This window comes from Cibotium barometz, chromosome 37 (assembly GCF_041138505.1).
Source record: "Cibotium barometz isolate CiBa-2024 chromosome 37, ASM4113850v1, whole genome shotgun sequence".
Classification (NCBI taxonomy): Eukaryota; Viridiplantae; Streptophyta; class Polypodiopsida; order Cyatheales; family Cibotiaceae; genus Cibotium; species Cibotium barometz.
Genome location: NC_141082.1, coordinates 21642299 through 21668843, shown reverse-complemented (window position 1 = coordinate 21668843; position 26545 = coordinate 21642299). Strand labels below are relative to the sequence as shown.

The following is a 26545-nucleotide window of genomic DNA, read 5'->3' as shown; positions in this document are numbered from 1 at the left end:
GGAGGAAGGGACACAAATTTAGAGGATAGGAAGGAGGGGAGGGAGCATGCAGGAGAGCCACTGACCTATGCGATAGCTTTGGCTTCGTCTGCTACTTCGTCTTCGTCTTCCTCTGCTTCGTGTGATAGCTCATGCGAACGTTTGAAATAAACGATTATAAGTCATGGCTGCACCTTGTTCGCACGTTCCAAGCGTAACCGTTGAACTAAAGGTGAGTGATTGTGCTAAGGGGGCGTTCACCAGAAAGTAGCAGAAAACAACCGACTTGCTGATCCCACGCCTTAGCTTTGCCAGGGTCGTGTGTGAGACCCTCCAGGCTTACGGAGAGTATAGAGTGACACATGCGGCATTGTGTACCATGCAAGAGGTAGCAGAAGCGCACCTTATCTACCTGATGGTGGCTGATGGCATGGAGTGGCTGTTTACATAGGCAAAGGGTCACCTTGATGCCAAAAGATTTGCGCCTTGTGAAAAGACTACAGAAAGACCAGTATGCAGTAAGCTATGCACCCATGACAAAGATGGCCTGGTCAGGCTGGGTGCAGAAGCACACTGTTGAAAAGCGGCAACAAGGAAAGAAAGAAGAAGCTAAAGATACAAACAATGCTAGAGAACGATAATGATAACATGCGCATTCTGTCACAAATACAAAGTCTGTTGTTCTCGGCGATGACCTGATCGATGCTGGCGCAGCTTGGCTCCACAGCACTTGCATGAAGGGTGATCCACTCGACGAAGTTTGCCACTACTCGGTGTTTCTAAGCACAATGTTGCTCCGGGATCATAAGCACAAGGATTTTTCTACATCAAAGACCGTGGGTTTTTGGAGACAATGAAATACATTCTTTTTCCTATATATCATGCGTAAGTAAATTTGAAGTTTGGTGAAAAACCTCTTTACAAGTTTAAGAAGAAAAGAGTTATTAACAGACAGACTTATTGTGGAGGAGGCGCGTTCCAAGCCGAACCGTTGAACTAAAGGTGAGTGACTGTGTTTTGCCAGGAAAGTGTAGCTGAATATGTAAACACAGTAGAATTTTTTCCGAATTAAAGAAATACAATCAAGCTTCAAAAGACATGTTTTCCAAAATGTTTGTGACTAATTGTCTTACATAAAATGCTTGAACAAGGTTTACATTGGAGAGATGTTTAAGTGGAATACATCTTGGTTTTCAAAGAGTTTTTGTATTGTAAGACTGGTTTCTCTTCTCTTGCGAATAACTTTGTTGAGGTGAAGGAAAACAAAATCTTCAGGGTAGCATCCATTTCCTTGTAAAAGTTATCGAACATCAAATAAAGACCACCAACGCTCCACTTTTATCACTTCTACCTCCTTGTTGTTCAAGAACACTGTTGCAAGCATTGTTGCTTCTTCACCTGTATGCTCTATTTCTCTCCATGATGTTCCTTCGTGTGCGTACCTCTCCTGAAAGAGAAGGTCATATGTAGCTCTAGGGTTTTGATGATGTACCTAAAAGAAGCAGATGAAGGGTTGACCAACTCTCTTCCTGTATAGACCTCTTTGGTCAAGCAGGCTTCTCCAAAGAGATCATGAATGATAGTTTTATCACATTTTGAAAGAGTATACATTGTCCTTGTCTTCGTTATGGCTGCACTTTGTTGAAACAAATCAACAAAAACATTGAAGGGAACAAGCTATATGAACCCTTTTTTATCCGAATGTCACCTTCATGTTACTCTTTATGTCTGCTGCAAGTTTTGTCTACACAGACTCAACTGTTTGCGTGCATGGCACTGCCCACTCTCCTGGCTATCGAAAGGAGGGAGAGGAATGTGAAGAAGAGCACCATATGCTTGGCCTATTGAAGGAGTCTCATAAAATTTATTGTAGAAGAAATCCTCCTTTTTATCTGTTGGTTCATCCGGTATACTTCTTCTCCCATCTCTGCGTGCCAAACATCTAATAGACATGTAATGCTCTCGATTGGCTGCCATTCATAGATATTCGAGGGAAATATATCTACAAAGACCAGTAAAAATTTTAATCAATACCATTGTTACAACAACAAACATAAGAAAGCAAAGTCTTTTTGTACTCATAGTTTGATGGGAATGACGAGTGATACCGCAATGCTAGTTGGTTTTTGTTGTAAACGTGCTGCACTTCAACGAGCACCTTATTGCCAAACGATTTGAAGGAGATGATGCAGGCCTTCCAGTGATTCTTGGTGTCCCTTAACGCATTCTTTTTCTTCCTGCTGTGCAGGGTCCCTTCTGTGAAGGGAGAAGGGTTACCCAACCATGAAAACCGGTTGACTTTGATGGGCTCCCATTCGTCTGATTCTGACTTGGAGTTGAATATTACATACGAGTCCACGAACCTTGTGGGTCGTCGTCTTACCTCTTGCTGAATAGTATCTCCAAGCATCTCCTTATACTTGTCCAAGGTTATTCTGCGGGATGTTCTAGGCACCATTGGGTGAGCTGTACTAAAAGAGAAGATGTGCACAAAACACAACTCGTGAAGGAAGAGGAGACGTTTTGGGAGGGAACATTTGTTTTGGAGGGAAATTTACTTTTGAGGGGAAGGAGATTTAAGAATTATGAGCAAGATTTATCTCCTTGTATTCCCCTCACAGTTTCAAAACTACAAAAGAAAGTGTTAATAAAGGAGAGAAAGGAAAAATAAAGGGAGAAAGAGGGAAAATTCTGTAGCTGATGTTGACAGGCAGAGTCCCTGGGTACCCAATTCCAGCTCTGTGATTGGTTGGGGAGTTTCTTTTCTCTCTCTAAGAAGGGGCCTTTTGCCACCTCCCCAGCCCCCTAATGTTCTTAATCATGATTTAATTCAAAATACAGTAGTCTACACATAGTCGTATAGACCCCTCTTTTTTCTTAACCAATAGAATTGTTGAAGCCCAAGGTGAAGTGCTTGGTCGAATGAATCCACTTTTAAGGTATTCCTTTAACTGTCGTTCGACTTCTTGTGCTTCCTTAAAACAAACCCGATAAGGAGGCTTACTTATTGGCTTTGAGGCTTTGAGCCAGGTATTACTTCTATTGGATGCTCAACATTGTGGACATGAGGTAATCGTTCCGGTAATTCATTTGGAAACACATTTGACAATTGCTTTAGGGATTCATTAACTTTTTTATTGTTAACATGCTTTGATTGAAAAGAAGTCATGTATACACTGTGCTTACTTAAACCACTTATGTTTTCACATGTAGAAAAGGAAATGACATCATCAAGAATCATGTAGCACAAACAGATGTTTTCTACTTCATTAGCTTGTACAAGGAGATTAATTCCATAAAACATATAAGAGGTGAGGAGGGTACAACATGTTCACCTTGCAAGCACTCTTTCTTACCATCTACTTCAAACTCAAAAGAATTATGTAAAAAACTTACCCTGGCCAAGTAGCCAACAAAGCCATGGCCCTACCCAGCCAGTCAACTAAGTGTGGGGAAATCCCACATGGTTTTTGTATGACTACCCAACAGTTGGAAAGAGGTCAGGTGATCTATGTATCTGGTTTGCGATCGGGTGCCAGACATTTGTATAAGACTACCCCAGGAGGGTAGAGCCTTGTGCTCTTGTTGTGGGCATGGGGGATGTGTAGAACCCCCCCAATGGACCAAGAGGGCCCCATGTTGTGCCCACCAACCTTGGCTTGGGTGAAGGGGATGTCGGCCAGCCCTATGGCCCATGGATAGCCAGCCGACTCGCCCAGGCCCTAGAGAAGCTATTGGCCAACTATAAGACAACCCAAATAGCCAGCCCAGTGGTTTCCTAGCAACCGACTGATTTTCTTAGGGTGGCCAAACCATACACAGTCAAGGGGCAGCTCTAGTCCTACGGGTATTCGGGACCCAATATTGTGTCCTCTTCTCCCTCTATATCTCTCTCTCTCTCTCTCCCTCCCTCTCTCTCTCTCTCTCTCTCTCTCTCTCTCTCTCTCTCTCTCTCTCTCTCTCTATTTTCTACACATCTACTTCAGTTTTGTGCATTATTTTTGTCGTGAAAGATTATTGAATTTATTCTAAGCATTGAAGTTAACGATTCAAGCCCGAAGCTTCTGCATGTCATACCGAGAAGCTCTCCATTGTTTTGGTGGTCTTCATCCCAAGACCCTAGGAAGGTGTGGAGTTGAGAATTCAGCAGTACATCAGTTCAGCATTCATAAGTCAGCATTCTATCAAAGTAGCATCATCATCATCACAAATCTTATTAGATTTCACAGTTGTAACCATTTCATCTAATATAGCTGCATTGCATTTGCATTGAAACCATTCTCTATCTCTTAAGTATATTTCTAAGTATCGTTTGGTTTATTAGACTAAGGTTCTTTTACTAAAATCAATCCCTCACATGTCACAGATGATCTATGTATCTGGTTTGCAACTAGATGCCAATGTAGGTTTGCATGTAGAAAAAGGGGCCAACCCATAGGGCTACCCCAGAGCAGAGTCTATGGCTCTTGTAGTGGGCATGGGGCAGCTTAGAGCCACCCCAAGGGGCAAGGAAGGCCCCAAGCTATGCCCACCATCCCTTGCATGGGCTAGGCAGGCTATCAGTCAGCCCTAGGGGCCTTGGCCAGGTAGAGCTGACAGAGCAAGGGCCTTGTCGAGCCAATCGGCTAAGTGTGGGGCAATCCTACACTGTTTGTGCATGGTTGCTCAGCAAGATCGAATGATGTCAAGTGATTTGTGTATCTGGTCTCTGCGCGACGGGGTGTCGAAAACCTATAGACGCATGTAGGATTGCATGTAGAGAAGGGGGGGCTAGCCCATAAGGTTACCCCAGGGCAGAGCCTTGTGTTCTTGTTACTAGCATGGGGAGGTGTAAAACAAACCCCAAGGGGCTAGGAGGGCCCCAGGCTATGCCCACCAGCCTTAGCTTAGGTAGGAGGGGATGTCAGACAGCCCTATGGCGCATGGAGGATAGCCAGCCAACTCGGTCCCTAGAGAAGTTGTTGCCAACTATAGGACAACCCAGACAGCTAGGTAACTAGCCAATTTTCTTGGGGTGGCCAAACCATACACAATCAAGGGGAAGCTCCAGTCCCATGGGTATTCGGGACCCAAGGGCCAATATTGTGTCCTCTTCTCCCTCTCTCTCTCTCTCTCTCTCTCTCTCTCTATATATATATATATTTTCTACACATATACTTCAGTTTTGTGCGTTATATTCGTCTCGTGAAACATTGTTGAATTTTGAGCATTGAAGTTACCGATTTGAGCCCGAAGTTTCCATATGTCATACTAGGCAGCTCTCCATCCTTTTGGGGTGATCTTTAGCCCAAGACCCTTGGAAGGTGTGGAGTTTAACAGTCAATAGTACAATAGTTCAGCATTCATAAGTCAATATCATCATCATCACAGATCTTTTTGGAACCATCTCATATGCATTGCATTTGCATTGAAACCATTCTCTATCTCTTAAGTACATTTCTAAGTGTAGTTTAGTTAAGACTAAGTTTGTTTTACTATGATCAATCCCTCACATGTCAGAGATGATCTGTGTATTTGGCTTGCAACTGGATGCTAGACTTCTGTAGTGCATGTAGGTTTGCATTTAGAAAAGGGGCCCATCCCATAGGGCTACACCAGAGTAGAGCCTTAGGAATGGAACAACTTAGAGCCACTCCAAGGTGCCAAGAAGGCCCCAGGATGTTCCCACCAGCCCTCACATGGGCTGGGCATGCTGTCGGCAATCCCTAGGGGCCCTGGCCAGGAAGTCGACAGGGCAACCAGTCGGCTGAGCGTGGGGGGTAGTCCCACACTATTTGTGCATGGCTGCCCAACATGCTGTAATGATGTCAGGTGATCTGTGTATTTGGTCTATGACTAGGTGCAAGACATCTGTAGGTGCATGTAGGATTGCATGTAGAGAAGGGGCTAGCCCATTAGGCCACCCCAAGGTAGAGCCTTGTGCTCTTGTTGTGGGCATGGGGGAGGTGTAGAACCGCCCACAAGGAGCTAGGAGGGCCCCAGGCTATGCCCACCAGACTTGGCTTGGGTAGGAGGTGTTGCCAGCCAGCCCTATGGCCCATGGACAACCAGTCGACTGGGCCCCAGGCCATAGAGAAGCTTTTGGCCAGCTACTACGGGAGAGCCCAGACCACCAGCCTAGTGGCTGCCTAGCAACAAGCCAGTTTGCTTGGGGTGGCAAATCATACACAGTCAAGGGGAAGCTCTAGTCCCGCAGGTATTTGGGGAAGCTCTAGTCCCGCAGGTATTTGGGGTATGACTCAATCCTCATAAGTGACACTTGGTATTTAGCAGATTTACCTTATGACAAAAAGGCCATTGGTACAAAGTGGGATTATAAGCTAAAGCATAAAGTTGTTGATGGTGTCATAAGGCAATTTGTGAGGTAAGATGAGACAATTACGGATGATGCAATGGATGAGGGCCATCCAAGAGTATGCCAAAATGGCTAGTGTAGACATTGCCCTAGGATAGCAAATTAGCTACTCCTTTACCTAGTAGAGCATGTGCATGTTCTCATCATGAATCTTATTCTTTTATGGAGATCATGCTCTCGTTGTTGCCAATAGAGGAACCTGCTTCCTTTCAAGATGCATATAAAAATGATCATTGGATGCAGGCTATGCAGGATGAGTATGACTCAATCCTCAAAAATGACACTTGGTATTTAGCAAATTTGGACAAGATTTGGACCAGTTTAGCTCCCATTTTGATCTAGTTTGATTTAGGAGGAGAGAGGAGAGATAAAAATATCTTAATATTTTTCAATTAAACCCCCCCCCCCCACACATGTGAAGGAGGCGCCTACCTCAAAGGTCTCCCTCTCCTTACCAAGGTGTCAAAAATTCATCATCCCTCCAAAATATCTCATTTTTTTAGTAATATCTCATAATTTTTAACTAATATACTTTGTACTCAGTCAACTCTTCATCTTATGTGAGCATTTACTCATTTTTGGGTATTTTCTTTTATTCATTGGATTTATCTCATCCTAACACCTGGATTAATCTTATTGGCCCATAGGAACCTTAATTGGACCATAATCCAAAAATTTCAAAAAATCTTGACCCTTAGGCTAAGGTCTTTTAAATAATTTTTAATTTATTCCTAATGCACCTTAGAAAATTTATTTTGAACTTCTGTTTGAGGAAAATATATTTTTGATATTAGGAGAATTTGTTTATCCAAAAATATCTGCCCCACATGCATCAAGTGCTCTTCCCTTGACTTGCTTTTTTACAAACAAGAATGGCATTGATCAGGGACAAAACAATGGTGCTTACTTTCAGATCAGCACAATAAGCAGTTGATCTTGCTTTGTGAATGGTTAGGCATTTACGTCGTCAAAGAATAGACCCTTGATAAAAATGACTCCATGATCATGGCTAGAGGATGTACGTGTATGTTTGTATCACACCCAACATAAAACAACATGTGGGAAACCAACGATTGTACCTTTTGACTTCATCTCGTTAGGCGGGCCATGTTCTCTCACTAGCACACCAATCCCCTGTTGAAAAGGCCTTTCATTATTTAGAGGTGGGGTCATGTGACCTGCATTAGCACTTAAGAGTGGTTTGAGCCTTTTCCCTAGCACCCATCCACAATGGGTCCTTTTGCCTTACCAGCACATACAAAGCAAACTAATCAGTAGGGGTGGGAGGTTCTCTCTAGTATAGCACTAGGTTGAGAGGGATCGACCCTCAACATTATTGGTTTGGGAGGGGGACATTGTAGAAGTGTGTCAACTGGGACCCTCAACAATAGTATGATGCTTCAACTCCTCTATCCTTACATTATTCCCTAGTTAAGCTAACCCTATGTTATGATTCCACTTCTGATTCCAAGGGCAATGAGCTTTTAGTTTACCTCCTTGTCATCAAGCTTATATATTTGAAGAATTTGGAAGAGGCACTTAGTGCATCCACTTGGCACTTAATCATTTTTTTTCCTAATTCAAAGGAGTTTTTGCATGGGTTTTTATTGTCTCTAATGGGATTGAAAAAGTCATATTCCTCCAATGACAAGCTTTCTAGAGAAAAGGATTTGTCTTACTTATATGCACACTCAAGAAAGAGGACATAGAGCATGGAATTATCAACATAAACAAGGTGGCAACAATGACAAGATGAGAACAAAACAAAAATGGAATGCAAACTCGTCCATTGGATGGAAAACCATATATAGGAAAAATAAAGATATGGAAAGCTCTCTTGAATTTTCTTTGCATTTGTAATACTCCTAACTTGTGAAATCTTTGTCTTATGCTTAGCATTAAGTAAGAGCTTTGGCATGTGCTTGATCTTGCTTTACATTTGTTAATGCCTTTGCACCAAGAGCTTTACATGTGCTTGTACTTGTTTTGCATTTTCTCAATGAGTTCGTTCACTACCACGAATGCAATATTTTTCATTTAAATTCATTGGCCATTGGATTTAAGGAAAGTCTAACCTCACCCAAGCCAAACTAGAGGACCCAAATATCAGGATTGGTCAAGTTAAGACTCACCACTTTCCATGATGAGTACGAACTTCCTTGCTACCCTCATCAATATTGTCGCAATCGACTCTGGTTTCAATCCTTATTATTAGTCTTAATACATATTCTGTGAGATAAATATTGTGCATAGGCATCATTCCAATATTTTGAAACCATCTTAACCTTTTCAGTATTCTAAGAAATTCTCAAGTACTTTAACATATTCATTCCTCTTTACCTTACCACTCAACTATTCCACTTTAAAAGTGTAACTATTATGATTAAATGATATTCTTAACACCATAACTTGTAGGTTATCTCTAAGAAGGAACAATAAGACCTAATTTAAGAGAAGACAATCCTTCGTACTCATGCACACCAAGATCTCTACTAATAAGGAAATAAAAGCTCTCTTTATATCTCCTACACTCTCGCAAAACCTCTGCTTCTCTCAACGTACAATGATAAGGAAACCATAACTTGCACTATGCCTAGTACAAGAATAATTGATCCTTGCTTAATCTCGATTTACAAATATAAAAAATCTTTTTTCTACTTAAGGAGAATCAAAACCTAACTCTAATTAACCTTACAAACTCACAAACTCAACATCATAAAATATTAGTTACAATTTTCTCTCCTCTTTTCGAGAGAACACTATAATAGAATGAGGGTGTAGTTAGTGAAAATAGCAGCACTTTTATAACTAGAAGGCTAGGGAGATGCTGGGTTATTTTTGATGCTAAAAATATTGCTATTTTTGCTACAACAGGTTCGCTGTTGAGCAGCGAAATATCGCTGGCAGCGAAAATAGCAAGGACATATCGCTGCTCAACAGCGAACCTGCAGCACAGGCAGCAAAATTACTACACAGTAAAAAAAAGCTAGGTAGACTGGGGAGTCTACACGAGACTCCCCAGTCTACCCCTACTCTTTAAAAAAATTTTAAAATAGAGTCGCATTTTTATGACACAAACATAAACATAAAAAACACATAGCCTTTGGCCATATATACAAAAAAATGTATCAATGAATTAGAGGTGGCTAGTCAAAATCCTCATCGGATTCCAAGTTCTCATCATCATCCTCTTCGTCCTCCTCTTCACTTCCTTCCACCCCTTCATACTCGTAATCAGGATCCTTCTCTTCCTCTTCCCCTTCATCCTACATACATGCCATCAAGCGCAAGGTAAGCATAGGGAAATAAAATATAATTAAATGTAGATAAGAGAAGGGTTGTTTCACTAATTACATCATCTGCTTGAGTTCCCAAAATGGACTCATACACCTCGCGTATGCATCCACACTCACAATTGCGGATGCGGGGCTTTGTAGCCATAGTCGTACTCCTCCTTTGTTGGGTCACACACAATAGCCTCCCTCTATAAAAAACAATTAAGAAAATATACAATTAGTTAAAGAAAACAATATAGTACAAAACAAAATAAAAGAGGAGAAGAAATAATTAGTAAAATAAGTACTTACAAAACGAGCAATGGAGGACTTTCCTCCCAAGCCAAAGTGTGAAGCCCCTCGCTTCCCTGGTCAGGAAGCACTCGCCATCGCTGTTGTTGAAAAGTACGTACGTGCTTTCTCATAAAGCCACATGCGTGCCTCCACTAATCATGCGTGCAAACACTGGACTTTTCCAAATTATTCTTTGCCACTCTCTTGATATTTTCTCTCCTATTAGAGAGCAAAAGTTTGATTCTTCTCTTCATCCACTCCTTCGAGAAGCAAAGACACGCATGTGGAAGAGGGAACTCCAACTCAATGACGTATTGCTTTGAAATCTCATCTTGTGCTTTCCACTTTTTGAAGGAGTTCATGAACTCCAGGTTAGCAAATACATGCATGCAGTTCATGACTTGCTTCCCTTGTTAATCAATCACGAGGGAACCATCAACATCCATGTTACATGGTAGGGTGCGTGGATCAAATGGTGGAATGGGTCTCCTCGGGGTTGGCTCACAATGAGCAGATGAAGAGCCTCCCTAACTATTGGGTAGAGGCATCAGGAGACCTAGTGCTACTTTTGCCAAAGCAAAAGTAATCTGCTCCCCCCCCTCTAGTACATCTACTAGCCCCCCTAGACTTCCTACTACATCGTCATTGTGGTGAACATGGATGTGAGGGAGAAAGGGTGGGTATAATCGCGGTAGGTGGTGTAGGCTCATCACAGCCATACTGTGATGGACTTACACCACTTGGCCCTACGCCACTCAGACCTGTGCCTATCAAAGGCGTGTTGATGATGATGATAAGGTGGAATTATGTCTATGTGGTCTCAGGCCATAATACAAGACATTCAAGACATCTATTCAGACTCGGGAGAACATTCCCAACTTTATTGAAGAAAAGATTTTGGGTGAAGACCAATCTTCAAACAAACCAAAGGCAATTCAGAGCAACAAGCCTTCTACACAACTGCATGTAGAGGATGAGGTAGCTCTTCACCTTCTTAATCTCGTTCTCAAAGCTTAAAGCCAAGCTTTTAGCATATACTTTGTTGGCTTTTTACCCATAATTTTGGACTACAAGGAAGGAATTTCATTGGTGCTTCGCCGAGAGAAAAGCAAGCTTTAGAAGGTGTGTCAAGAGAAGGTAACAAGCATTTTTCAGTTTTCAGATTTGAAGAAATGCAAAAGTTCAGGTTTATGGACAAGAAAAGCTTCAATTTCAAAATTGTGGGATGGTATTTGCAGGAAATAAAGTGTTTGTGGCTTTAATTACTTGCAATTTCGGGTATATTTTCATCAATCTATTGTGAGCCTATCAATTTACCTGTTAAGGAGGGGGTAGCACTTCAACAATAGAAGAGCAAAGGGATTTTCTAGTAGAGAAGGCAAAGATTAAAGATGAAGCCAAATAAGGCCATACCCCTACCTGTCCATGATGATGTGGTGGGGTATCCACCGCCCATAATTCATGGGCAAAGTAATCTCCTTTTCCCATACATGGGTGGTGGGGTATGTGTGTATGTGTAATGGTACTAAAAACAACATGGTGTAGAGTAGTGTGTTCACTGCAAGAAAAGAGATGATGAGAGCGGTTGTATAACAACAAAGTGGCCCCCGTATACATTATCAGGCTATTGCTCATGTGCGCAAAGACCAGGCCCTCATATCTTGGGAAGAAGAAATGGTGGCAACTCTGCTCATCAAGAGTTAAAGAAGAAGACAATGCTGATGTTGGGAAAGGAGGTGCCTAATTTAATTGCTCTTCATAGAGATGGCAATCTTGCTTGTACAAGCACTGGTAGGCTTAATTGGCGATTGTGGGGTACGACTACCAGAGGTGATGGTGGCCATTGGTTTGAGTACTAGTGGAGAGCATTGGCATTGCTGCTTTCTCTCACAATGATCTTTCAACCTACAGCTTCCATAATGTTGCCTCTTCCTTCAATATATAAAGACACCATTTAGTGCCAGTTTGTTGTCTGTTGCTTTAGATTCGTAATGGCCACACCATTTGGCGCCACCTCTTCTTGAAGACCATGAGTGCAAGAAGAAGAAGATAAGGTGTTGAACCTTAATTCATTAAATTAGAAAATCTTGGTGTACATGGTCTCCTAAAAGGGTTGTTCCCACATAATGATCACACCAAAGGTTCACATGCTTATTTCTCAAGAGCAACATGAAGGGTCTTCCACATTTCTTTCACATGCATGGTGGGGACAAATTTTTACAAGGAAAGGTGGGGATTGCCAAGGAGATGTTCAAAAAAATCACACAACACACTAAGCTGAATTAAATTTGAGGCTTAGTTTATTTTTTCTTTTTCAATCAAAAACCAAAGAAGTGGATCAAGTGGGTGGAATGACATTCAAGCTTTATCTTTTGATGGGAGTTCTTTCATTGCAAAATTTTTATGGGTTTTCATTGGTGCCAAAAGGTGGACTTAGCATTCTTTTTATGCTTGGTTGGGAAGTTTCTTACGTTGTTCATTTTAGTTCCATTGCAGAGACCAAGGCTAGCCATAAAATCTACAAATAAAGGGGAGAAGGGTTGGTTCCAAGGCTTGTATGAATGAGGAAGAAGGATAAGAAGTGCTACTGTGGAAGCTGTGGAGATATTCATCGACCTATCTCAAGTGCAAGGAGAAGAAAGGAGTCCATATAATCAAGAGAGAAGAAAGGAGATATTCATCGACCTATCTCAAGTGCAAGGAGAAGAAAGGAGTCCATATAATCAAGAGAGTGATTTCAAGAAGAGGTTTACCATGTGGTAACATAATCATGAAATTTCTTTACTCTTTAGCCATGGAGTTGGAAGAGGTGGTGGGAATGACCCCTAACTTTGGGGCCTTGAAAGAAGAAAAGAAGATGGAGGGTGTGGTGTTACTGCAACACAGGATCATCAATGTCTGACCGCACCATTAGCAAAGGAGGTGGTAGAGCCCAGCAAGGTAGAAGAACTAGCAGCACTGCCTAAGGTAGCACAAAAGCAAAGAAAGAGAGTAGAGCACAGAAAGTGGTTCTTCTATTAAGAGAGCTATCCCCAGTTGAATTCCAATTGATGTCCAAATTTATTTGAAAAATCTCGAATCAAGTGGTATGCCTCTTGTCATAAGAAATCAGTCTACATTGGGCATAGGCAGCTTAAGAGACTTGGTGACACTAGAGGAGAGTGTAAGCAGCATGAGGGGGATACAGGAAACCCTTAGGTGCTAAGATGAAGAGAGAGAGATAGAGAAAAAAGTGTAAAGCAAATCCTACAGGCAAAACATAAATGACAAACCAACAAGACTCCCTGCTACTTTGGCTACAAATAGGAGAAATTGAGGAAGGTAGCAAATATAAGGCTCTTCACGGGGTAGGCAAGCTAGAAATTTCACAAATTTGAAAGAAGTTGACAGAAATTATGGTTCGTGAGGTGTAGGGAGAAGATGAAAAGGATGATGGTGTAGAGGAAGATGACGACAAGGCCTGGGTGATAGTCTGCTTTACAAAGCAATGGTGAGCTTCTCTTATGATGGCGGTGCCGACCTGTCTCCTACTTGAATGTGATGGTGATCTTGCTCACACGCGTGATGGAGTGGTCAAGCTCCTCTTTGGTCTGAGCACTCATGGGATGAGCGTTGGCAGCAGCGCAGATTCCCCACCATGTTGTTCACGGCGGTCAAGCCTCTATCTGCATATTTGTACAGCCATGCATTTGCAGCACAAAGAAGATAAGATAACGTGATCAGGGTTTTCAAGTTCAGGTGTGAAGTGTCTTCCATAAGCAAGTGCTTACATGGTGTGAAGTGTTATCCATAAGGAGGTGTTTACATGGTGTGAAGTGTCATCCATAAGCATGTGTTTACATGGTGTGAAATGTCATCGGGTGTTTACATGGTGTGAAGTGTCTTCCATAAGCGGGTGTTTACATGGTGGTGAAGTGTCTTCCATAAGCAAGTGTTTACATGGTGGTGAAATGTCTTCCATAAGAAGGTGTTTACATGGTGGTGAAATGTCTTCCATAAGCAGGTGTTTACACGGGGGTGTCTTCCATAAGTAGGTTTTTACATGGTTTTCAAGTTCAGGTGTGAATTGTTTTCCATAAGCAGAAGTTTTCAAGTTCAGGTGTGAAGTATCTTCCATAAGTAGAGGTTTTCAAGTTTAGGTGTGAAGTGTCTTCCATAAGCAAGTGTTTTCAAGTACAGGTGTGAAGTGTCTTCCATAAGCGGGTGTTTTTAAGTTCAGGTGTGAAGTGTCTTCCATAAGCAGGTGTTTACATGATGGTGGCTCCAAACCTATTTCTTCATGCTCTCTTGTCCAAGAAAACCCAACCCACTCACAACAAGAACCGATCTTAGTTTAGTTCTTTTTTCTTTTCCACATTAATAAATTCTCTTTCCTCTTCAAAGTTGGGAATTCACAAATATCTTTTCCGGTGGAGAACTTCATGATAAATATTTCGTGAGGGTGAACATTCATGTTAAATTCTTTTGATGGGAATTTTACTATGGTTTTTCCATGATTGCATTGAGCTTCAATGATGGTGGTTTTCATTGCTTCTTTTACCAAGTTGTGGGCATATGTGTGTTCAATTGGGAACGTTCTTTTGCCTTGTGTTCTTTTAAAATCAAAGTGGAAAAATAATTATGCAATTTTGGTGATGATGATGAAGAAGAAGAAGAAGATGAAGATGAAGATAGTGTGAGAGTGAAGAGTGAGAGTTGGTGTTTGAGAGAAATGAAGAGAAGTGAAGTGTTCGTGAGAAGTGTATTTCTTCATCGACATGTCCGAGGTGCTTATTCCAAGGCAAAGGGTTCTTCTCAAGTGTTCGCGAGGACACTTCACATTTAAGTGAAGGAGGAATGATAACCCCCAAATTTATGCTAAATTTGGCACATTTTATTGGTCTACATCGACAAACTTTTAGCATTTTAGCTATTAAATCATCTTATTTGATGAGCTTTTTAATATTAAATCAAATGTAAATTGCCATGGCTTTATAGCAGGTCCGCATAAAATTTTAAAAGCCATTGGTCAATACAATATTTATGTTTGATTTTTTAACTTTTCGAAGGTTGTGGGATACTTTTTAGTTCCTTATGTTGTAAAAAAATAAAAGGTCTCATGAACCTTAGACCAAAAGATGTACTCAATTTTTTATAATATCAAGAAAAGTAGTGGGAGTGGTCGAGGAGGTTATGCACGACTCTTTATGTGCATGCTTCTTCCACTTTTCTTTCTCTCTCATTTTGGCACAACTCTCTCTCTCTTGTCTTTCTTGTTTCTTACATTCTTTCTTGCAAAATTAGCTATGGATGAAGAAGATGAGAGTCAGGATGGTGAGGAAGATGAAATTTTCTGTGTGCCAAGTTCTTTGTGAGCGTGTGAGCTGTTTCTTGGTAAGAGAGCAAAATTTACAGGTTTCATGGTGAGGGGCTAAGCCCTAAGCATATATTTTGTTTCCTTGTTGGTACCCTGGTTTTGTGTCTGTTTTGAGTGATATGAGTGAGAGTTGTTCACTTAATGAGAATTAGTAGCTGACCTCTTAAGTGGAAGCTTCATATGTGATAGATCGTACAGGAGGAGGAGGTGGGACAGCGAGTGACGGGGGTCCAAAGTTGAGTGGTATGAGACGGAATGAAAAACCTTGATGGGTTAGTGCGGCCTCGACCCATGCTCCCACCGCCAGAGACCCTATCAAGAGGGCAATTCCCGCCGTAGAGAGCAAGGAGAGAAGGGGTGGAGATGACTTGGGAGACGCTGCAAGGCCTGCGCCATACGTAGGCCAGGAGAAGATTGAAGACGCGGGCCTTGCAGAGGAGAGAGAGGATCGGGTCGAGGAGCACCTCTAGCTGGGGTAAAGGCACACGATGGAGGCGCTCGAGGAGCAGTATTCCATAGAGGGCGGTGTAGTAGGCGAACGAATTGAAGCAGAAGAAGAGGGAGAGGAAGACAGAACCATCGTGAAAATGGTCGGCTGGGAGGTTATTGGAGGTAGCCGGAGAAGCAGAGAGCAGCAACAGAGGTGAAGAGAATGCCACCATTGACAAAGACTTTACGAGGCTGTGAGTAAAGTTTGCGCCAGGGAGAGTGCGTCTCTTTTATTTTGCATCGTCGTGTGTCGTGAGTCATGACCCACCGCCGGTCCGCCACCCCTATGGCCACTAACAAGTACAGACAGGCTGATTTTGCCATTAAGAGCCTGTGTTTTGTCACCACGTTGCATTGGTGCAATCGTCTAACCCTATCCAATCGTATAACCAAGGTATATCCCAAGGTATTTTTGCTTGCTTTTTCAAAACCTTAGCCTTCAAATTTTCCCTTCACTACTTGTGGGAACCCATGCTTCCCACGTCTTTTGAGGCTTCCAAAATCAAATGCCAGCCAAACCTCCTCCTCTCTTTCTAGAACCTTCAAATTCTTGCCGTGTGGAAACTTTGTGAAACTCTTCCTTAAGATGTGAATGGGGAACACTCCCCTTTTTGAGCTTTCTCGAAGGGTATGTTTTTTTGAAGCTTTTTTACAAACAAGAATGACATTGATGGGGGACAAAACAATGGTACTCACTTGCAGATAAGCAATAAACGGTTGATCTCGCTTTGTGAATGGTTAGGCATTTACGTCGTCATAGAATAGAACCTTGGAGAAAATGACTCCATGATCATGGCTAGAGGATGTACGTGTATGTTTGTATCACACCCAACATAAAACAACATGTGGGAAACCAACGATTGTACCCTTCGACTTCCTCTATTAGAGGGGGCCATGTTCTCTCACTAGCACACCAAACCTCTCTTCAAGAGGTTTTCAGTATTTAGAGGTGGGGTCATGTGACCTACATTAGCACTTAAGGGTGGTTTGAGCCTTTTCTTTAGCACCCATCACAATGGGCCCTTTTTCCTTACCAATACATATGAAGCAAACTAATCAATGGGGGTGGGAGGGTCTCTTTAGTATAGCACTAGTTCGAGAGGGATCGACCCCTCAACATTGGTGGTTTGGGGAGTGTATTGGTTGGGACCCTCAACAATAGTATGATGCTTCAACTCCTCTATCCTTACATTGTACATGTGTGTTAGCTACTGGGACCGTCAACAATAGTATGATGCTTCAACCTCTATATCCTTACATTATTCCCTAGTCAAGCTAACCCTACGTTATGATTCCACTTTTGATTCCAAGGGCAATGAGATTTTAGTTTACCTCCTTGTCATCAAGCTTATATATTTGGAGAATTTGGAAGAGGCACTTAGTGCATCCACTTGTTGGCACTTGATCATTATTTTCCTTTTTCTTATTTCAAAGGAAGTTTTCCATGGGTTTCTCATCGTCTCTAATGGGATCAACAAAGTCATATTCCTCCAATGAGAATATTTCTAGAGAAAGGGATTTGTCTTACTTATGTGCACTCAAGAAAGAGGACATAGAGCATGGCATCAACAACACAAACAAGGTGGAAAGGACAAGATGAACTACTCAAAACAAAACAAAATGGAATGTAGACTCATCCATTAGATGGAAAACCATATGAAGGAAAAATAAAATCATCAAAGATCTGTTGAATTTTCTTTGCATTTGTCAATCTCCTAAGTGAAATCTTTGTCTTATGCTTAGCATTGACTAAGAGCTTTGGCATGTGCTTGAGTTTGCTTTACATTTGCCAATGTCTTTGCACTAAGAGCTTTACATGTGCTTGTACCTGTATTGCAATTTCCAATGACTTTGTCACTACCATGAATACATTATTTTTTAGTTGAATTCATTGGCCATTGGATTCAAGGAGTACCAAAGCAACTAGAAAAAGGAAAGCTTTGAGGAGTACTAGAAAAACTAAAAAAGGAAACCAAAGTGGAAGTTTGCCCTTGGGAACAAGAAAAGGATGCTAAGAGCTTAACATATGTTGAATATTTGTTAATGATTTTATCAAGCATTGCATTAAATTTTGCACTTATTTTTTATTTTGCACATAGTATACATGTGTTTGTGTTTCTCTTTTTGAATTTGTGATATAGAAAAGATAACAATGTCTCTCATACTTTATCATTTCTTCCAAAGCCATTTTTTACCAAACTATCTACAAAAAAGCTTTCAAAGTAATGTTTTAAAATTCAAAACATTCTTATTAATCATGCAAACAAGCTTTCAAATAAATTTCCATGGTAATAACATTTCCTTACTAATAACCTTAATTTGGACATTTTTTTCCATTTGCATACTTTAGCAGTTTTAACATGCTAGATATAATTGAACTATGTCTCTCATACTTTATCATTTCTTCCAAAGCCATTTTTTCCCAAACTATCTACAAAAAAGCTTTCAAAGTAATGTTTTAAAATTCAAAACATTCTTATTAATCATGCAAACAAGCTTTCTAATAAATTTCCATGGTAATAACATTTCCTTACTAATAACCTTAATTTGGACATTTTTTTCCATTTGCATACTTTAGCAGTTTTAACATGCTAGATATAATTGAACATTACTATATTTTTGAGTAAGTTTTGTAAAGATAATGTCCATTTTCCATTCTGGTAGTGAGGCCTGACCCACCTACCATTGAGTCTATGACTGCTTCGCATGGGTGGTTTGCCTCCACTTGGATGCCAAAATTCCATTAGCCCAAGGGGGTAACACAAAGCATAAGAACCCACATGGACTCAATTTCAAAAATATAAATAGTGTTGATTCTGTTTAATATCAACTCCTTATCACTTATAACTTAGAAGTTATGTTCTACTTTCCAAGCTATAGTTCTCACTCCTTCATTAGTGTCTAGTAACTTGTTCAAACTATAAGCAACATGCATGTGTAAAGCTGCCAAAGTTTAAATCACTTTTGACTCGCTGACATGGCACATTCTCAGATATAGACTCTAAGTCTAGTCAGCATATATATAATGTTTCGATCATATCTCTTGTGTAAATAATACACTACTATGTATTAGTTCCATAAACCATTACATGAGTGTGTTCTATGAAATCTTTTGAATTATTGAATATGATTTTCCACTCATTGTGTGCCCCTATACCATCAAATGATCAATGGTACTAAGAGAATACAACCAAGTAGGGAAAATCAAAACAATAATGCAAGTATGCTATATTTTGTATAATGTGCTTATGTAAGGTTCTTACAAGAACTTCCAATCATCATATAAGTTGGAACAAAAAAACCCTATACTCATTTATCCCTCGCCGCAAGGCCTGCACATACGTAGGCCATGAGAATATTGACGACGCAGGGAGACGCTGCAAGGCCTGCACATACGTAGGCCAGGAGAATATTGACGACGCAGGCCTTGCAGAGGAGAGAGAGGATCGGGCCGAGGAGCACCTCTAGCTGGGGTAAAGGCACACGATGGAGGTGCTCGAGGAGCAGTATTCCACAGAGGGTGGTGTAGCAGGCGAATGAATTGAAGCAGAAGAAGAGGGAAAGGAAGGCAGAACCATCGTGAAAATGGTCTGCATGGAATCCGCTAGGAGGTTGGAGGTAGCTAGAGAAGCAGAGAGCAGCGAAGACAGAGGTGAAGAGGGTGGTGTAGAATGCTGCCAATCGACGGAGAGTGTGTCCCTTTTATTTTGCATTGTCGTGTGTCGTGACCCACCATAGGTCCGCCACCCCCATGGCCACTACCGACAAGTACGGACGTGAGCAATCTAAGAAGATCAGTAGTTGAGTGCTGCAGCCGCCCCAACGGACAGGCGGATTTTGCTATTAAGAGCCCGTGTTTGTCACCACGTTGCATTCGTGCCCCTCTAACCCTATCCAAAGGTATTTATCCTTAACTTTTTTAAAACCGTAGCCTTCATGTGAATGGGGAACCCAACCCTTTGAGCTTTCTCGAAGGGTATGCTTTTATGAAGCTTTTTTACAAACATTGATGAGGGACAAACAATGGTACTTGCTTGGAGATGAGCAATAAGCGGTTGATGGGTCTTTGTGAATGGTTACGCATTTATGTCGTAGAATAGAACCTTGCCAAAAATGACTCCATGATCATGGTTGGAGGAATGTACGTGTATGTTTGTATCACACCCAACTTAAAACAACATGTGGGAGACCAAGGATTGTACCTTTCGACTTCCTCTCGTTAGAGGGGGCCATGTTCTCTCACTAGCACACCAATCCCCTCTTCAAGAGGCCTTTCATTATTTAGAGGTGGGGTCATGTGACCTACATTAGCGCTTAAGGGTGGTTTGAGCCTTTTCTCTAGCACCCATCACCAATGGGCCCTTTTGCCTTACAAGTACATACAAAGCGAACGAATCAGTGGGGGTGGGAGGGTCTCTCTAGTATAGCACTGCATCGAGAGGGATCGACCCTCAACATTGGTGGTTTGGGAGGGCGACATTGTAGAAGTGTGTCAACTGGGACCCTCAACAATAGTATGATGCTTCAACTCCTCTATCCTTACATTATTCCCTAGTCAAGCTAACCCTTTGTTATGATTCCACTTTAGTTCCAAGGGCAATGAGCTTTTAGTTTACCTCCTTGTCATCAATCTTATATATTTGAAGAATTCGGAAGAGGCACTTAGTGCATCCACTTGGCACTTGATCGTTTCTTTTCTTTTTCTTAATTCAAAGGAAGTTTTCCATAGGTTTTTATCGTCTCTAATGGGATCACAAGAGTCATATTCCTCGAATGACAAGCTGTCTAGAGAAAGGGATTTGTCTTACTTATGTGCACTCAAGAAATAAAATACATGAATAAACTTTTTGTATAATAAAATCTATACAAAAATATTTTTCGTACAAAAATCTTGAGTGTTATTTTTTGTTCAACCTATTGCCTAGTAATTCAACCTAATATTTGATAATCCATCAAATAATCTACATAATCTTTTTCTAGCCCCAATAATGATAAATGAGATTGATAAGTGTCACTCATCCATGCTAGATGATGGTGGCTCAAATAGCTTAGTGTGCGTGGAACCATGGGGAGTTATCTTGTAGGTCTGTCATCTGACTAGGCTTGATATTTTGAGGGGGGGGGACAACCAAGAGATGGAAGCCTTCCTGGTGATGCCTTCTCTCTCCAATGTTGGGGTGGAATCCTTCCATCTCTTGATATTATTTTAAGTGGGGATGACCAAGAGATGGAAGCCTTCCTGGTGATGTCTTATCTCTGGTGATGTCTTCTCTCTCCAATAATGGTGGTTATCTTGGGTCCCTATTCCGATGCATCTGCTTTGGTGGTCCTTATTGGCATGGGCACCTTGGAGGTGGTAATGTTGTTTTGGTTTCTCACATGGTATTAGTGTTTGGGTCTGCGATGGATCTTGGGCTAGTTGGTTCATGTGGCATGATTAGAGGAGGGTGTTAGAGGCTCAAATTTCTTGGTGTGTGTGTGGAGCCACATGGAGCAATCTCGTTGAGCAAAGTTTGTTGATATATTAAAACTCTATATGAGGTCTTTTTGTCTCCCCCATGTCTACATCTCCCCATGCCTAATATTTTAAGGGGCATAGGGGGGAGGGCGGTAGGAGACAAGATCCTTCCTTTGATGACTTTTCCCCTCTCCTATGGTGGAAATGTCTTGGCCTCCTATTTGGTGCATTTTCCTGGTGGCCTTGAGTGATGTGTCGGGCAGCACCTCCACCATCGTGGGTGATGCTACTCTAACTATATCTATGGTTTCCCATAGAAGAATGTTGCATTTTGAATTTTTAGACCAGTATATCTTTCTTTGAGATCCCATCCCAACCTCAACTATTAGCTCAATGCTTCCTTAGATGACCTTGAACATTCAACAGCTCATAAGCTATGAGCTTTATGATATTTCATAGTCTTTCCTCTTAAACACTTAACAGCTCATAAACTATGAGCTTTATAATATGTCAAAGTCCTGCCCTCTTGAAAGAAGAGTAGTAACAAATGAACCTTTTTTATATAAATAACATCAATCATGGTGAAAAATGTCACTAATAATCTATTACTCTCCAAATAATCCTATGGGGGATCTATGGGGGTGTTTATGATGTACAAATTTGGGAATAAAAGGGCTGAAGTTGGATGCACATGGAGTAGCCAAACTCACGTTAGATGGCATCTTAAAATAGCCATGGGGTGTGAGATATGACCACTACAAAGTTTGGCATTGGAACAAGCTCTTAAGAGGTGTAACTCATTGGTATAAAGTAAGATTAGATGAATCATAAGAAGATTACATGTGTGCAACATGTCAAAAAAACTCCATGCCTTACAAGTGGTGGACTTGCTATATGAGGGTGCGATGAGTTATTGGAGACATCTTTCTGCAGGCACATGAAAACATTCTCATAGGATTGGGGAGGATGAGATGTTGCAAGATTTCTTGTGGAGTCTCTTACTCTAAAAAGACTTGGAGCATGAGCCTTATATATGGGCAATAGCCAATTACGCATAGCACAAGGCAAGGTGTTAGCTCTTGCTATAAAAATATTTGGGCACGAGCCTTGTATAAGAAAAGTCTGAATCATGTGCATTATCTTTGTATAAAAATATATGGGGCATGAGCCTTGTATAAGCAAGTACCAAAGTAATTGAAAATGTAGTGTGAGGCTTATACACCCTCACCAATATAGATGCTAGAGCTCCTCATTTAACCTTGTTGGGTGCATATAGTTGAAGCATAATGAGAAGTGAGGAACGAGACTCAATCAGACACATGCTAGAAGAGGTAATGAGTATACAATAAGATAGAACATTAACACAAGCATGAGTCACATCATATATGTAGAACCCAAGGAAACTAGAAGTACATTACTAACACACATCAAGTAGGAAAGCAATAGGCTACAAGAGTGAGTGTAGCTCTAACATATAGGGAAAGTATATGGCTCAATATGCAAATATGCTACTATATGCTAATATTTATAATATTCCTTACAAGTGAGCAAGATGGCTCCTTATATAGAAGATTTCTCACCCTCATCTCAAGAATTACATTAAGAGATAAAAGAAGCATTCAACTTTGGATTGGACATTAGCGATGGTTCGGTGTGAATGGTGCAAATGACATACTTAAAGCACACACATTGTATAAAGATAAACCAATTATATGGTTAGTTTGATTTTCAAAATGAGAGAATAGGAAAATCCACTTAATATAAAAACATCAGTCTTTATACTAATACATGAGTCTTTATAAAAACATAAGTCTTTATACCAATTTAATATTGTAATATTGGATCCCTATCAAATAAAGTGTGAAAGAGATAAAAATTGGAAATAACATAGCATAGATTTTCAAAATGAAAGAATAGGAATATCCACTCAATATAAAATCATGAGTCTTTATACCAATACAATATTGCAACAATAGATCCCTATCAAATAAATTACGAAAGAAATACAAATTAGAAATACCATAGCCTATACACAAAATTTTGGAAATGAAAATTGGAAATACCATAGCATATACATTTACATAAAAACTATTTCATATACAAAAGAAATACAAATTAGAAATAATGTAGCATATACATTTATAAAAAAACAATTCCATATCCAATGACCATCAGCAAGAGAGCCATACATCTTGCACAAGGCTTACCGTTGGAGTGGAGATCAATGTAGCAACACACACACAGTGTAGTAATAAGCAACACACATAGTGTAGTTAGATGGAAGCGTAGTAGATTAATGAGAGTGAGTGAACTACACGTGAAGTGACATGATTAGGTCACATACACACTCATAAGAGTGCGTATGTGACCTTATTACTACACACAGTGTAGTAATAAGCAACACACATAGTGTAGTTAGATGGAAGCCTAGTAGATTAATGAGAGTGAGTGAATTACACGTGAAGTGACATGATAAGGTCACATACACACTCATAAGAGTGTGTACATATGCTCGAGGGAAAAAAAACCTCCTAAAGAGGGAAAACGTGTCCCAGCCCATTAAATATTAGCCTATGTCCACACATCACTACCATATAAATGCTATAAATCCCCCCTGTAATCTATATAGGGATCATGCAGTTGATCAATCCCCAAACGACAATAAGCTCAAAGATTTGTGAAAAGCTCCAAACTTCTCTCATGAGAGAGCCTTTGTGAACATATCTTCCACATTGTCTTGTGTAGAGACATAAGCCAAGATCTAATCTCTCCTATAATAAGCCTCTCCCTGACATAATGATAATGTACCTCAATGTGCTTTGTGCAAGCATGAAACAGTAGGTTCCTCACAATGGCTAATTCACTCTATCTATCAGTGAAGATGGAGGTGTGGGCACGACTGTTGTGTCCCAACACAAAAATCTACCAAAAGGCATCTGAGCCATACACACTCCATAGTCCACTATAAAAGTTACCTTGAACTTAGCCTCACAGATTTAAGTGGTCATTTTTGGGCTACATCTTACTGAGCCATGATATACATGAATCACCAAGGTGAAAACAAAAGCCAGTAGTGTAACATCTTGCCTAATCGGAATCACTAAAAGCATTCAGTTGAACCTGGTATGACATATGGAAACTTCGGGCTTGAATTGATAACTTCAATGCTCAAAATTCAACAATCTTTCACGACGAAAATAACGCACAAAACTGAAGTAGATGTGTAGAAAATAGAGACACAGAGACAGAGAGAGAGAGAGAGAGAGAGAGAGAGACAGAGAGACAGAGAGAGAGAGAGAGAGAGAGAGAGAGAGAGAGGGAGAGGGAGAAGAGGACATAATATTGGGTCCCGAATACCCATGGGATTGGAGCTTCCCCTTGATTGTGTATGGTTTGGCCACCCCAAGAAAATCGACTGGCTACGTAGGCAACCACTACTAGCTGTCTCGGCTGTCCCATAGTTGGCAACAACTTCTCTAGGGCCTGGGGCCCGGTTGGCTGGCTGTCCACATGCACCATAGGGCTGGCTGACATCCCCTCCTGCCTAAGCCAAGGCTGGTGGGCATAGTCTGGGGCCCTCCTAGCCCCTTGGGGTTTGTTTTACACCTCCCCATGCTGACAAACAACAAGAGCACAAGGCTCTTCCCTGGGGTAGCCTTATGGGCTGTCCCCCCCATCTCTACATGCAGTCCTACATGCGTCTATAGGTGTTGGACACCTAGTCGTAGACCAGATACACAGATCACTTGACATCATTCGAGTTTGCTGAGTAGCCATGCACAAATAGTGTAGTACTGCCCCACACTTAGCCCATTGGCTCGGCAGGTCCCTTGCTCTGTCAGCTGCCTAGCCAAGGCCCCTAGGGCTGGCAACCCATGCAAGGGATGGTGGGCATAGCTTGGGGCCTTCCTCGCCCCTTGGGGTGGCTCTAAGCTACCCCATGCCCACTACAGGAGCCTTAGACTCTGCTCTGGGGTAGCCCTATGGGTTGGCCCCTTTTTCTACATGCAACGTACATGGACTATAGAAGTTTGGCATCTAGTTGCAAACCAGATATATAGATCATCTGTGACATGTGAGGGATTGATTTTAGTAAAACAACCTTAGTCTAATAAACCAAACTATACTTAGAAATAGACTTAAGAGATAGAGAATGGTTTCAATGCAAATGTAATGCAGCTATATTAGATGAGATGGTTACAACTATGAGATCTAATAAGATTTGTGATGATGATGATGCGGACTTTGACAGAATGCTAACTTATGAATGCTGTACTGTTGAATGCTCAATCTATGAGATACACTCATGCACGTTTTTTCAAGGGCTTTAACGAACCATCAAATTCAACAAAGATCTTCTTTTTTGTGAGATTTCGTGAAAAAATGAGTAGAAAACGTTTTCTCTATTAGAGATAGAAAATGAGAAAAACGTCTCTTAGAGGGCCCTTTTTGCTACCTCCCCAGCCCCCTGATGTAAGTACCCTTTTCCACAAATAGATGAGTTGTTTGATCAAGTCCAAGGGGAAAAGTACTTTACAAAAATCGATTTACAATGTGGATATCATCAAGTGAGAATTTTGGAAGCGGATGTCCAACAGACTGCGTTTCGAACTAAGTTTGGTCACTATGAGTTTTTAGTCATGCCCTTCGGTTTGACTAATGCTCCGGCCACATTCATGACACTCATGGATAGTGTCTTGAAACCCTATTAAGGAAAATTTATCGTGGTTTTCCTAGACGATATCCTGATCTATAGTCGCACTAAGAAAGAACATCTCGAACACTTACGGCAAGTATTTGAGTTACTTAGGAAGCATTTACTTTATGCCAAAGAGAGTAAATATGAATTCTTCGTAAAACAAATCCAATACTAGGCCAATAATCTCAGAAGATGGCATTCGTATGGAACCAATGAAAGTTGAAGCCATATTGAAATGGCCACATCCCACAAACTTAGAAGAATTACAAATTTTTCTTGGTTTGTCTGGATCCTATAGAAAATATATTCAAGATTATGCTAAGATAGCTGTTTTCCGAACGGATCAGCTTAAAGGAAAGGGAAAGAATTTACGGTTTGGGGGGTTCCTAGAAAAAAGATTTTGAAAAACTTAAGGTAGCTATAGCTATAGCTATAGCTCCCATTCTCCAAGTTGTTGATCCGAATCAACCCTTTGTGGTAGAGACAGATGCTAGTAATAATGCAGTAGGAGTAGTCCTCTTACAAGGAGGGAAACCTATTGCATTTGAAAGTAAAAAGCTGGATAGATCTTAACAAAATTATTCAGCTTATGAAAGGGAGTTATATGCTATAAATCATGCCTTAAAGAAGTGGAGGCATT

General features: G+C 41.0%; 1 pseudogene; it reads right to left on the bottom strand.

Annotated features, from left to right (window-relative positions):
• Positions 1 to 1386: 1386 nt before the first annotated feature.
• On the bottom strand, positions 1387 to 2437 carry LOC147617063 (uncharacterized; annotated as a pseudogene).
• Between the last annotated feature and the right edge of the window lie 24108 nt (positions 2438 to 26545).